The sequence below is a fragment of the Anastrepha obliqua genome, chromosome 3 (assembly GCF_027943255.1).
Source record: "Anastrepha obliqua isolate idAnaObli1 chromosome 3, idAnaObli1_1.0, whole genome shotgun sequence".
In the NCBI taxonomy this organism is placed as follows: Eukaryota; Metazoa; Arthropoda; class Insecta; order Diptera; family Tephritidae; genus Anastrepha; species Anastrepha obliqua.
In genome coordinates this window covers 136,708,942-136,724,754 of record NC_072894.1, presented here as the reverse complement: position 1 = coordinate 136,724,754, position 15,813 = coordinate 136,708,942, and positions in this window count along the sequence as shown.

Below are 15,813 nucleotides of genomic sequence, written 5' to 3'. Positions count from 1 at the left end.
ATTCATCTACTAAATTTTTCACTTGTTCCGTTACAAAATAAAACTGTTCCCAGTTCATGCTTAACTGTTCCCACCCAAGTTTTTGCGATCCATTTTTTCTATGTATCTACTAATGTTTTCACTTGCCCTGTTACAAAATTAAACTGTACCCAGTTCATGCTTAACTGTTCCCACCCAGGCTTTGCGTTCCAACTCTCAATTTTCTTTAAGATTTTGTAATATAAAATTGTATAGCTATATCTAAAGTTAAGCCATCTTGTCTGTCATTCAATACTATAAACATATTTTCTTCGCTTTAGCATGGAGTTTTCCAAGTAAACTACGGCACTAAATAAAATGCCTCAGGCACCTACAAAATATAATATTAACATTATTTTCTCGAACGCTAAAAGCTTCCTTCTCGTACAGCGCATTTTGGATAAACTCATATCAATAAGTCTCACCGCCGACTCATCCTTTCCTAACTCGTTGCATAAATTTACAGCTATTGCTGTCTGCTACCTGCTGCTGTTGTCATTATAGCGCATTCAGGCCGTTTGTCATTTATTGGCTTGTCGACAGCAATGGCCAAAGCAAATGCAATGTTAAAGGGAAACGTAAAGACCTATGTTAGTACATACCTATACTTCGATACGTACATATATGCGGGCCAAGGGCGATGTGGATGGGCAGTTGCGAGGAGAGAATAGCTGCGTTAGCGTTGGCGTCAGTGGTGTCCACTTTCCGTAAATAGCCTCAAACCACAAAGTAATTAATTTCTATTTTAATTTGATGGAGCAGTCAACCACCGGCGATCCGAAGATAGTCTACCAGCTAACCAGCTATGCTAAACTGTATATTTCTGAGGCCAGCAGGCAAATGCGGTAACTGCAGTTTCACTATGCCTTTGAAATTCGTGTGTATGTCGGTGTTGGTATTTGTTTGCTATGTTGGTTTGGTGGAATCTGCCTTGGCCTTGAGGCAATTCAACACACGACAACGCGTCGCAAATGAAAGGAGATACGTGCAGGCAAATAATAACAACAGCAAAAACACCTTCAAGGCTATTAACCAACATGAGTTTCACAAAGGTCAGTCTGTCAGTGAATAACTGTTATATAAAGTAAAGGAATTTGTGATAGTTGGGGAGAGAAAAATTATAGATAAAGCGTCAGCGCACCATATTTACGAGTGTATGCGTGTTTTACTTGAAAGTGAGACGAACGGCGTGTTGGGGTGCATGCAGATTTTGTAGGCTTAGTTACTTGCCTTGGTCTCATGTGTCACTGGCATTATGACAAAACTCAATTTAATTGCAACACGCACCACAGCTACCAGAAAACAACAAGTTGCCAATTACATATACACATGAGAGAAAAAGGAAAAACATTATTGTGTATGTATGTGTTAGCCAACTCACTTTAGTCTTAATTACGCGCAGAATACTTAGTTAAGTTGTGGTTTTTTGTGCTGCCTGTGTCTTCATGTGACCTGCTTCAAATTACTTTTTGCATATCTAAAAGGCGACATAAAGGTGGTCATAACTACCGGCAAGTGGCGCGTACATGTGGATGTGTATGTATCTACTCTATTTATCTTTACTTGAGTTGGTGTAGGCAAACAACATTAATGCCGTTGATGCTAATGAAAATCGCGTTAATTAGGAAAAAGTCCTTAAGCTGGTTTTTATTTGTTTTTCGTTTAATTCTTTCGACCATATTTTCTACATTTCCTTTATAGCCCCAGTATTTGTAGTTGTGTATGGATCAACGAGAATATAAATAAATTATAAGAATATCTATAAACGGAAAAAGTAATTATATGCCACAAAGGAGCATTCATACAAATATGAGGAAATTAAGTGGGGGATTTAGTAAGGGATCAGTGGAGCTTAGGCATTAAATTAGTTTGTACGCTTTCTTTCGATTGCTGCCATGCTTTCAAAAATGTTGAATATCTGGATCACAATAAAAATATATTAGCTCAATTTGCTAGTGAGTGTAAGGAGGTGTTCTTTTAGATTGGAAACTTTAATAGATACAAACTTTTTTTGTTACTTCAACAGTATCTGGAGGAGCAGATGAGCATTATGTTTGGCTTAGTCCTTTTTCCAAAGAAAGAAATTAATCGTCAGATGACTATTCAGTCCAAAGTATCTCAAAACATATTAAAGCCAGCTGAAACTAAAACTTAATATTATTTTTCATATTAGCGCAATAATTTGTATAAAATAAAAATAAGTAATTTATTTCAAGTTTAAATTTCTACTATTCCCAGTTAAACCTGAGTATTCTCACTGACTCTTGACTACTCACTGCTTAAAATAACTACTAAACTGAAAATAGAAATTGTTCTCACTCACAAAATCTGTTCCCCCAGTTGTCTTAATGCCGAGTGAGAGAATATTCAAAAGCGAGGTATGTAGGTAAGTGGGTGAAATAGTTGATGTGTCACTCTGGCACTTTCCAAGTAGCACTAAAAACATTATGATACCTCAAATAGGCAGATATCTCGAGCCAATCAGAGCTGTTGATGTAATGGAGAAGAATGATGGGATTTAGAATAACGCACTGCCGCGGCGGGGTATGTACTTGACCTTAATACAATATTATTGCAATATGTCGGTTCAGTTGTTGTTTTTAATCAATATATATGTATATATATATATATATATCGATTGTTTTAGCTGCTTGAGAACTATCGAGATCGATAACTATGGCTTGACGGCTGAGAATGGCAATCTGCGATAACATTTCTGTTCAGTAAGGTTTGGCTAGTTTAACGACAGAACAACGCTTCAAAGTTGTGGAAATTTTTTCTTGAAAAAAAAAAAACATCTGCTCGCCAAGTTGAGTGAGTGAAATTTAGAAGAAGACGCCAAAATGACGATTCGTCGTCGTTCTCAACTTGCTAGACTTTGTCTTTCGACTACACTGAAAATTATACGTAAATATCTTGGCTTACCTGCCTACAAAATTAATTTTTGTATTAAAAAAAATGTATATGTATATATGTATATATAATTGGCGCGTACACCCGTTTTGGGTGTTTGGTCGAGCTCCTCCTCCTATTTGTGGTGTGCTTCTTGATGTTGTTCCATAAATGGAGCGACCTACAGTTTCAAGCAGATATTTTTATGAGGAGCTTTTTCATGGCAGCAATACACTCGGAGGTTTTCCATTGCTTGCCGAGCGGCTACCGCTATTAGAAAAATGTTTTTCTTATTTTTTGTTATTTCACCGAGATTCGAACCTACGTTCTCTCTGTGAATTCGAATCTTAGTCACGCACTAACTATTCGGCTACGACGGCAATAAAAATTAAATTAAAATCAAATGGCTATAGTTTGCGTCCAATTTTTGCAGATTGGACTCATTTCTATTTTTACTCAGATTTATTGGAAAAGGTAGCTAAAAATGGGATTGGTCGAATGGACGTTGTAATTCGTAGCCGCGGCGGATATATGCCAGATTTTATATGAAAAAAATGAATGCCACGAAATTACATACCAGATTATATAATAACAATAAAATATATAAAAAATAAAAATAAAATATGAAAAAATTCTTTTCAAAAATATTTCTGCTTTGTATTATCATTTAAAGTTCCCAAGCTCTGAAAAAACACCCTTTAAATATTTTCATATGTCCAATTAAATTTGTATTTATAAATTTATTTTCATGACTAGAGAAGCAATTCGAAATTTTCATAATTGTTAGAAAAGCGGCAAACAATCGGTCTTTTTGTGAATGTGTAAAGTGATAATAGTATCTGAGAATACTGTCTACTTCACTTTTGATTTACTGCAACTTAATTATACTTAAAGCAGCCAAAACTTTCGAGCAATCTGAGCCTTAGGCAGTTTTAATTTATACAAGAGGTAGGGTAGATGGTAATATGACTTATTAGTAAAATAACCCGATTGTAACTGTAACTTTTGAAGTGATCCTAGGCACTATTAAAACTGTTCCCAGTAAAATTTGGAAAATTTTATAGCAGATACACTTGTGTTAAGGGCAGTGGCTTAAACTTGATAAAAAAAAGAGGTTGTCTGTAAAGTCGGTTTGGTTGGTTGGTTGGTTAGAGTGGTGATTCATCCTGAATCCAACTAGCGCTTCCGCACCATTTTGTTGCCACATCCTCGTTACCAACTTGTTATTTACGGCATGACTATACCCAGTCTGTGCGGTTCAGGAACCTTATTAGGTTGTTGACATCTAAGCCAGACAGTTGTTCGAGCTCCTCGAACAGCGGTTTGCCCAGGGTTAACATTCTGTCCTTCCATAGGGCAGGGCATTCACAGAGGAAATGGAAGATTGTTTCCTTTTTCTCCGGTTGTTTGCAACTGTGACAGTATGTGTTGTGAGGGATGCCCATTTTGGCTGCCTGTTCTCCGACAGACCAAAAGCCAGTTATGACTGCCGTTAGTCTCCAGGCATCCCGTCGTTTCATGTTTAACAATATTGATGATTGTTTAAGGTTGTAGGTGGGCCATAACGTTCTGCTGATTTTGCATTTCGTCTGGCCCCTCCATCTACACTCCGCCATTCGGAGGTATTTTAGGGAGATTGTACTCTTGACTGCACCTAATGGTGTGAATACCGGTTCTGCAAGAGCGTTGTTCATGGCAGATCCCCCTCTTGCCAGTTCATCTGCTTTTTCGTTACCTTCAATATTCCGATGTCCTGGGACCCAGATTAAGGTAACATTATGTTTTTCGCTCAAGGTGGAAAGGCTATTCCTACTTTGTTCCACCACCATTGAGGTTGTAGTCGCTGAATCCAGTGCCTGGATTGCAGCTTGGCTATCCGAGAGAATAGCGATATTGCTCTTAAAAGAGAAGTCTGTGATTAGTAGCCTACAAGCTTCCCCAATTGCCAGTACTTCCGCCTGGAAGACACTGCAGGTATTGGGGAGGCGCACAGATTTTTCAATTTTAAGTCTATGAGAATATATACCAGCTCCAACACCACAATCCATTTTAGAACCATCTGTATAGACTGTAGTGTCGAAGTTGTTTAATGAGAATCCCTTATTCCACTCTTCCTTAGATGGAAAGAGAGTGGCAAAATTCCTATTGAATGTTACCGTCGGGACGATGTAGTCAGTCCTCACCGAGGTTAACTGAGTTTGCCGCAATAGTAGACTGGCATGACCATAAGTGTTTTCTTTCCAGCGGCCCGCTTCGTTTAACCTAAATGCACTCATGGTTGCCGTCTTCTTAATATGTAGGTCTATTGGAATAACGTGTGTCAGTGCGTTCAGAGCCTCCCTAGGACATGATCTGATTGCGCCGACCGTTATTGCACAGGCTGATCTTTGTATTCTGCCGAGTAATTTGATGTTGTAATCTCTCCCTAGAGCTTTCCACCAAACTACCGAACCATACGATAAAATTGGTCGTATAACCGCCTTGTACAACCATAATGTATGCTTAGGTTGAAGACCCCATCTTCTTCCAAGCATACGTTTACAGGCATATAGAGCAATTTCAGCTTTCCTTACCCGTTCTTCGACGTTTAATTTCCAGCTAAGTTTGGAGTCCAGAATTACCCCTAAGTACTTTGCACTGGGTGAAAGTGAGAGGGTTTGTCCATTGATATTTGGTAGGGTAAAGCTTGGTACCTTGTATCTGGTGGTAAAGAGCATGAGTTCTGTTTTACGCGGGTTTAAACTTAAGCCACAGCCTGTTGTCCAAGAATTAAGCTCGCCTAACGCCCTTTGAATGATCCCACTGATCGTATTAGGACACAGTCCTGACGCCATTAGCACCACATCATCAGCGTACGCCACCGCTTTTACCCCTCCTCTATTAAGTTTTATTAGGATTTTGCTAATCACACATAACCAAAGAAGTGGAGATAATACTACCCCCTGTGGAGTACCCCTGTGGACTCTCTTAGTTATGTTGATGTTACCCATATTCAATTGGTGATCCAATTGGTGATACAATTTTCCACCTCTAAGTCTATTAACGCCCGTTGGATAGGATTCGTGCTAACGTTATTAAATGCGCCCTCTATGTCAAGAAAAGCTGCCATCGTATACTGTTTGTTTACTAGAGACCCCTCTATTGTTTGGATTACCTCGTGAAGCACTGTCTCCGTCGATTTGCCTTTGAGGTAAGCATGTTGTGCAGTTGATATACTAAAGCTCTCCAGCGAACTTCTAATGTGCATATCTAAAAGTCGTTCCAAAGTTTTAACAAGGAAGGACGACAAACTGATCGGCCTTAAGTCCTTCGCTGATTCATGTCCTCTTCTGCCTGCCTTTGGTATGAAGACGACCCTAACAAGTTTCCAGCTGTTTGGAATGTAACCTAGATTTAGACACGCTTTGAAAATTTCCATTAGCCATGGTAGAATACTATCAAGAGTTTCCTGTAACATCTTAGGAAAGATCCCATCAGGGCCTGGAGATTTGAAAGGTGAGAATGATTTCATTGCCCATGCAACCTTCTCTTTCGTAACTATTACATCGACAAGATGCTGTGGGTCATATCGGCTCCGCCGGATTCTCCCAGCATCACTGTCATGGGTGCTACATCCCGGAAAATGTGTATCTAAAAGAAGTTCTAGAGACTCTTCCGCCGTAGAAGTCCAAGTGCCATCCGGCCTCTTGACCCAAGAAGCCATTGAATGATCCTTGGACAGAATACGGCTAAGTCTCGCAGAATCTCTGGTAGATTCGATAGAAGAACAGAAATCTCTCCAGCTCTCTTTCTTGGCGGGCCTGATTGCCTTCTTGTATTGTCTCCGACTTTCTCTATACAACTGCCAATTACCTGTTGAGTAGCTGAGATTGAAATTTGATCTGGCTTCTTCCCTTAATTTTGAGAGCTCATTGCTCCACCAAGGAGGATAGGATTTTTTGCTATATTTAATTGGACATGACGTTTTGTAGGCCCTACTGAATGTCTTTTCCAATGTTATGACCCTACTCTCAATGTTTTCTGCGAGAGTGATTTGATGGATCGGAATCCTTCCTATCCTATTACCTACTACATTTTTGAACCGTTTCCAATTTGTTCTAAGTGGGTTTCGATATGGTAAGGGTGGATCTACCTCAAGATCCAGGTGGTAGAGGATCCAGCTGTGGTCCGAAAAGGACTTTTTGCTTGAGACTCTCCAATTTTCTACCCTCACTGAAGTATTTTCAGACAGTAATGTCACATCTATTACTTCCGCCCATCCTCTAAAGCTTTCCGTGCTTGGAAAGGTGAAAGTCGGGGTATTACCCCTGTTACATACTGTTAGGTTAGTATTGATGATAAATTCATATAGGGACTCACCTCGATCATTCGTTTCGGTACTCCCCCATAAGGGATGCCTCGCATTGGCGTCACATCCTAGTAGCAGGATACTGTTTCTGCAGTCAAGCACAAGCCTACGAGCCTCGTCAGGTGGTGCTGGTTGGTCGTGTGCCATGTAGATGGAGGCAATTTTGATCCTGACGCCGTCAGTAGCCTCCATTTCGATGACTGTCACATCCGATGAGCTGTAGGATGGGATTAAAAATATATTTAGATGTTTTTTTGCTACAATACATGCCCTGGGGTTACCCTGGGTCCGCTTATAGTACAAGTTGTAGTTTTTGAGAGAGAAACCGCTTACCTCAGTACTCCGCACTCTGGGTTCCTGTATCAGTGCGATGTCTACGTCCTCCTCCGATAGGAGAACGGCTAGGTTGTCCGTTGCAGTCCTGGAGTGCTGCAGATTGATCTGGACAACCTTGAGACCCATACTTACTGGTCGTTTTTAGGGGCGTCAAGCTGCATGCCCGTATGCTGCTCCTTAGCGCCATCGTTTTGGGTGGACCCTGCTTCTTCCAGTTGCATGCCCATGAGCAACTCGTTAGCGTGGTCAACCTCGTCCTGCTCATCCTCCGGATTTGCAGAACGGAATATCTTCAGATGCGCTTTCCTCACGCCAAACCGAAGTTTGTTGTCCACTTTTCCCAGTGGCTCAATACTCTCCTCCGAGATTTGGAGAAGGAAGGACACACTGTTCATTTGCGGAGCCTCCGCTTTGATGATACTCCAGTCATCCATTGGAACAGTGCGGTTGTGTGCTTGCAGGTATGGTATTAACTGCTTAGCTTCGAACTCCATGTTCGGTATCCAGATACGAGCCCTTGGTCGTCTTGGGATCTCACTGGCTGGGATTAGTTTGAGCCTCAAACCTTCCCAGTCGCTCTGGATTTTGCTAATAGCGTTTTGAAGGAAATCAACAGAGAACTGATCGTCGCATTTGATCACCCTGTATCCACGGACCACCTCCATTGAATCATAACCTGGCACTTGACCCTCCGGGCTTGCCATGACGTGATCAACGACAATGCGAGACAGCCGTGCCTCGATTTCGGACCACCTTTCTAACGCAGGTTTACCGCGGTTCGTTAACTCGTCCACCAACGCCGTTTGCAGGTGATCCCGTGCCACCTCGTTGAACGCGCGTTTGGCTGGTTTGGGCGTCAGAGCAGTGTGAGACGTCTTGTGCTTTTTCGCAGTTTTACAGCCCTCGTCCTGCGAACGATTGCGTTTTACGGCTTCTGCCTTCTGGGTGGCCTGGAACGCCAGGTACTCATCGACCACCTTTTGGCACCTTGCCACCTTTAGTGACAATAGTTTAACGTGACAACGTCATTAGAAAATACTGACGGAATGGTTGCATATTTCAAAAGAAAATTTTAATTTTATTTCTTTGATAGATATTTTGTATGGATATGGAGAAGGAGGTAAATGGAATCGAAATAGAATTGATCAAGTTACATTTGCGTTACATTACATACATGTTCAATTTCGATTATGCATCAGACGTTAATAAGTCAACAACACTAAGAGGCACCATCGTCGATTTGACTTTTTCAAGACAAGATTGCCGCAGACGTTAATAAATAAACAACACTAAGAGGCACCATCATCGATTTGACTTCTTCAAGACACTTTACACTCGAAACACTCCCTTTCATTTCCTACTTTTCCTCTCGTCGTCCTATTCTCAACAGAGAAATGGTTCATTACCATGCACACAGGAAGAAGGCATATGCAAATACAAATATGTGAATTTATATACATATGCGCATATACATACATATTTATGTATGCTCACTCAAGTAGGAGAGCGCCAGATGTCGAACGTTGCCGAACGCGGGGGCCGATTGTGCCATTTGTCGTTCGTTCCGCGATCTCGCTTGCAATTCAAGCAATGTACATTAGCTTACATTTGGTTGCGTACGGAATAGATTCGTACATTTGATATGTCCATATGACTTGTATGCATCTTTACATATAGACTTGTTCTTTTTGTTTGCAAATTGCGCGAAATTTTAATATATATATGCATGTTTATATGTATTGGCATAGGACATACAGCTGTTGTCAGCTAATTAAAAACGCTCCCTTTTGATAAACGCTTGATGAGCATAATATTAAACTGTTTAAATTTACCGTTATTTTTTCTCTTAAAATCATTTGCATTGCTTTTGTTACTCTATTTACTACCCAATGCGCCTAGTTTTGTAGTTGTGAAATTGAAGTACCGTTAATATTATCCAACGCAGTACATGGGTTACTTAGTTCAAGGTAAATAAACTGAGGCGAGTAATTAGAAACAGTTGTTCAATGGAAGCATATTCGGCAAGTTGTGTTATTTTAATAGTAATATAATCGACTTTTTGGTATGTATATATTTTAAATTGGTTGTTTAAAAGCAACTAAAATATTCGTCTTCAAGATGTGTAATGGGAAAAAGCAGCAGCTGTACACCTGCCCTGCGGAGCTCCATTTTTGACCTTCGTAAAGCTGGAAAGTCGTACAGTGAAATTTCTAAGCAAGTCAAATGCTCAAAAAAAATGGTTTTTAATGCCTTAAAGCATATCCAACTTTTTAAGACTGTTGACAATGTTCCACGTAAGAAAAGGCCCCGGAAAACTTCAGCAGAAATTGACCGGAAGATAGCAATCATCTCCAAAAGAGACCCAAAAAAGACTTCCACTGACATCCAACGGGAAATTCAGGATCAATATAATTTCGAAATATCCAAGAGGACAATTGCTCGGCGTCTGGTCGAATCTGGACTGCAAGGCAGAGCAGCACGCAAGAAGCCCCTTCTAACCAAGATACAAAGGAGACGGCGGGTAGTCTTTGCGAGATATCATTGGTCATGGACTCCAAATCAATGGAAATATATCGTTTGGAGCGATGAAACCAAGATAAATCGCATATGCTCAGATGGTAAAAGGTATGTTCGACGGCCAATCAACCAAGAATTCAATCCTCGCTACGTTTCACGGGTAGTGAAGCATTGTGGAGGATCAATCATGGTGTGGGGATGTTTCTGGTGGAATGGTGTTGGCCCAATCCATAGAATTTATGGAATTTTAAATAAGAAGAAATACGTCGATATACTAAAAAATGTAATGTTGTTGTAAATTTGCCTGTTATATGGAAGTTTCAACAGGATAATGATCCAAAGCACACGGCAAAGTTGACGAAACAGTTTTTCGACGAAAATTCCATCAATGTTTTGGAATAGCCATCATCCAGTCCGGACTTAAACCCTATAGAGCAGCTCTGGGGTGACGTTAAAAAAGCCGTGAGTGCCAAAAATATCCCAAATATGGATGTCCTTTTTGCCGAAGTAAAAACGGCATGGCAAGCAATACCTATGGCGCGCTGTCAGAATCTCATTACATCAATGCGCAATCGATGCGAGGCAGTGTTGAAGCAAAAGGGTTATGGAACCAAATACTAACATAATCTTTATGTTGATCTGATAATACATTACTCTTTCTAATTAGTTGCCCTATCCAAATCGTGCATTTCACATGCTTTAAAAAAATATATATATATTTAATAAAGAATTGCGATTAAATTGTTTTCCACTAGTTTTTAAGTTTATCATATGTTTAAATAAAATTGGCAAAAAGTTATGAAAATACGTGTTTAAAGGAAAATGGAAAATTTATTTTGAAATAAGTGTCGTTTCTAATTAGCTGTCAACAGCTGTATGTGTATTATATATATATATAATTGGCACGTACATATGTACATATATTAGTCTATGAAAATTGCACCAATGTATATGTATGTATGCATGTTTATATACGTACATATATTGGTATACAACATATCTTATAAGGTATGTATGTGGTAAATATTACCATACATTTTTTCCTTCATATATAATAATAAATTAATAATAAAAACATTAAAACAACAGGTATTAATAACAACTTGTTACTAATTGTAAATTCGGTAAGGATGATGATGATAAAATTGGTTTTATTTTAAATTCTTCAAGTAAATCAAATTAATAATAATCAATAAGAAGGCATATGCAAATACAAATATGTGAATTTTTATATTTACATATGCGCATATACATACATATATATGCTCACTCAAGTAGGTGTGCAGATGTCGAACGTTGCCGAATGCGGGCGCCGATTGTGCTCTTTGTCGTTCGTTCCGCGCTTTCGCTTGCAGTTCAAGCAAGGTAACGACCATGAGCAAGGTAACGACCATTGAGCAAGATAACGACACATTTTTTCGTGCGTGCAGCCGGCTAAATCAAATTATAAGACGTTACCACGTCGAAAAATATGACAACTATTTCTTTAATTAATCAAGTAAATTTGTTCACAATCAGGAATGTTTTTATTAGTCGACACAAATATACGCAGTTTATTGTTAAAATTACTTTTGTAATGTTAGAAATTTCATATTCTAACGATTTGTTTAATTATAATTTTGTTTGTTTCTAATTGCTATTTTTTAGGTTAAATACACATTCGTCGATGAAGGCAGTTTTCAAATGTTCTCACAGCGCCAAGCCCGTTATCGTCTTCGAAACAAGTTATATGGTTATGGAAATCAAACATTTCTATAATATCGCATTTTTACCTACTGCGACCTCGTAGCCTTGAAATGTCACAATTATGGTACTAGTAAAATAAAGAAATATATGTTTATTGGAAGCCATTCGTGAAAGTAAATATTAGGAACAGATGTGAAAATATAAAATTGGGGTAAATTGCGGCAAAGCAATAAGCACACACAAATCTGGACAAATGAGTTTAATTGTTTGCGCACCAATAAAAATAATTAAACCACAATAATAACGGAACAGAAGAAAAAAATCATAATAATAATTCGATAATGCCTGCGTGCATAGTAATAATACTAAGGAAACTTACTTAATTATTGACAAATAAAAAGGATATTTTCTAGGGGCTGACGTTATTAAATCGCTTGCCACCAACAAATGCAAGTAATTACATAATTCGTAGACTTTTTACTGAGGTTGATTTGGATATTGAGTGAGAATTGGTAATGTATATTTATGAGTATTGGTATTAGTTAGCCGACATCTCAATTAGAGCAGCGTGCACAGAAATGAAAATAATATAATCGAATGGCGTTAATAGAGGCGTTAAACCCAGAAAAGTAAATAATCTACCGAATTGCTTCCAATTTATGAGATGTATTGTAATTTGGGGTAGGGTTATACAAAACTGTAAAACTATGAATTTTCAAATATTATAATAAATGTAAAAAAAACATAGTTATCAATTTTTTCCCCGATATATTTTTGAACTACAAATTCGGACTTTCTTCGTGTTAGCTTTAACAGGCATCAACAAATGCATGACATCTTTTTAGGAACTTTACACATTCCTGTTCAGCTCAACGATGACACTACAGTCCACAGAACCATATATGTATACATGGCCCAACGCGCCAATTGTACACCCTTTTTGGGTGTTTGGCCGGGCTCCTCCTCCTATTTGTGGCGTGCGACTTGATATTGTTCCACAAAATGGAGGGACCTACAGTTTGCCTATGAAATATCAGAAATCTGAACCTATTTAATAATCCTAAAACTCGTATATCAACTGATTTACCTTCATATTTTTCGGCACTTCTGTGGCGCGGATACCCACGAGGACTAGTGATGCTGCCCAAGGGAACGTATCTTTTCTAACCACATTCTGATTAACTTTATCTATTTATAATGCAAAGCCTACCAATCGAAATATCATTTTTTCTCGATTTTTTGTTTTTTTGCGTTTTTTTAAGTTTATTTTGTATTCTGTTTGGATTTATAATCCACCGAAGACCATTTAAAAATATTTGAGTTCATTTAAAAAGGCATTGGTTTAAGCATTAAAGGTATTTTTCCTGTGAAATGTTCTTTCTTTTCTTAAAATGTGCTTTCTAATAGTCAAATAATTTAATATTTTATAGTTAGCCCTTAAATAAGCTGTGTCGAGGCTTTCTTTTTCAACCTTAAAAAATACGCAATAGTGACAAATGAGTAGAGACCAGTTCATTCGGGTATTATTGAAGACGATCTCGGTATTTGCTAATTTATATATTTTCCCGTAGTTACTAAGTGAAACAAAGGGCCTATTAAGCAAAATTTGCATAGACTATGATTATTCTCATGAGTAGTTCACACTCCTACTCCACCAAAAAGCGAAGATAAATTTAAAGTTCTCCCAAATTTACTCTCGCTATTGGCCCCCTTTTTATTGAGTGTCTTTTCTTATACCCAAATTCTGTCTTTCCCTGTGCTCTTTAGTAACCCGGCAGATATCGTTCTGGGCCTAAATCAATGATTAGCTTGATATATTCTGTGAAAAGGGCCGGATTAATGCAATCCAAGCATTTTATCTGTGCATATCAAACTTAGGTAAAAGTCTGTCGTAGAATGTAAAAGCCTGCTGTAGAAGCATTTGCTTATACTTTTTAAACTTTTATACTTTTTGTAATTATTTTGACAGACGTATTTCTGCATGGAAGTATTCTAAGTGTGTTCGTTTTTTTATATAGCATTTGACACTTTTTGACTGTTACCACTTTTGATACTTTTTCTAATTTTTACAACTTTTTCCATTTTAATAATTTTTTGCATTTTCTTAAACTATTTACAATTTTTATAACTGTTCCCATTTTATAAAACTGCTCATGTAATGGCGTAAATATTTAAACTTTTTGTAACTACTGGAACTTTCGTATGTGTTCTCACTTAGTAACTGTTCCCACTTTTCAACTGTTCCCATCTTTTATTTTTCCTAATTTTTACAACTGTTCTCCTATTTTTAAATTATTTTAAATTTTTGCATTTGCTCCCATTTTTTAAAACTGTTCACTTCACTCTAATGCTGCTCAGGTAATTTATATTCAACAACCTTTCCTAATAGGTACGTATTAAACCTCATCTCTTAAAACAGTTAACATTTTAGGGAAGATAACTAATACTATATTTTAAATCCACTTAGCAGACATCAAAGCTATCTTCTTTTCAAGCTCTTTAGCTTGTTTAGTATTTTTCAGGCACACACTTCTATTGGTTAGAAACAGCGAATTCCTTTGCCAAACATACCTCCGTTTTGGGTTTGAACTGCTGCTTCTTTTTTCAGCATAATTTTGCTTATTTATCAAGTTGAACTTTCAAACTATTAACCAATCGCTTATGCGAGTACCCTTTTCAAAGGTAAAGCCTTTTAACACTTTTAACACCTCTTTAGTCGTCTTTGACATATTACCCGACCGAAGTGTGCGTGGAATATTAACTCACGTGCTGACCGTTTTTAAAAAGGGAATAGGGCAAGAATCAAAGACCTTAGATTAATTAAAATGGCAAATTTTCAAACTGACTAAAGACACGTACGCACAATTTTTCTTAACATTTTTGTGTGTACGAATTTTTCGCCTGCTTTTACAACACCTCCTGAAATTGTATTGTACATTAGTATTTTTTGTTGCATAACTTAGTGCGAAAGCCAATGATTTTGCTTTACACATTAATTGGTATTCAAAGTAATTCGCCACAAATTTTTCAATGAGAAAAATTACCACATCGTTTTAAAGCAAGCTGCTTGTAGCATACACTTTTGAATTTATAACTTTTCCTGCTTTTGCAATTTTTACAAATTCTTTCCCAGTCCTTATTTACTTTCTGGCGAACCCATACATTAATTGAGCCAATTCCTAGATATTTCATTGAAAAAATACATAAATCTCACATTTTCGGTTGTCGACCACTGCCGAGCGTTAAATATTGCCAAATTCCATGTTAATGTCACACGAATGGTTTGATTTTCTTTTGGCTTTCCTTTTCGTGTTTTTGTCTTGCTGCATTTAATTTTTTCACGGTGCGTGCTGAAGACCGTAATTATGCGCTTAATGAAAGGGTTGTTGCGCCCTGCATACTTGAAGGGATTTTTAAATGAGTTTTTCCAAGAAAATTTTTGAATTTTTTTATATTTGACTATGCTACAGTATCTTGATAAATAAAAATGACAGTGGTTTTCGTTTTATTAAACACTCAATAAACTATTTAGCGCCTAAATAGTTTCGATCGAATGCGTGGTATGACTTATAGATAGAAAAATAAATTTCTGTGATCCATAAGCCCACATTTTTGGTTGTTAAATTACCAAAATAGACGCATTATTTACTCAGAACTTTGATTTCTCACGCAATGCCTAATACTCGTCTTAGTTCGCGACTTTGTTTGCATAATTAAAAGCTTAACCCAACCAACACCCATCCGATATAGTTGCTCCAGCTACACAAGCGTAAGCGCAGTGAAAGCTTTTGAAGCGTAAACAAAACGTTTGACAGCATTCAATAGTAATTTACATAATTTGCATTTTTCTACACTTTACAGCTGCCAGGCATAAATCAGTAATTCAAAGGCGGTAGCGAAGAGATAATAAGTATGGGGCATTGATAAATTTCTAAGCATTTGCTTGAGTTATCTTGACCGGATAGACGTAAGGGTAGCTTTATATGGAAATAATAAGGGAATACGATAGTGAGAAA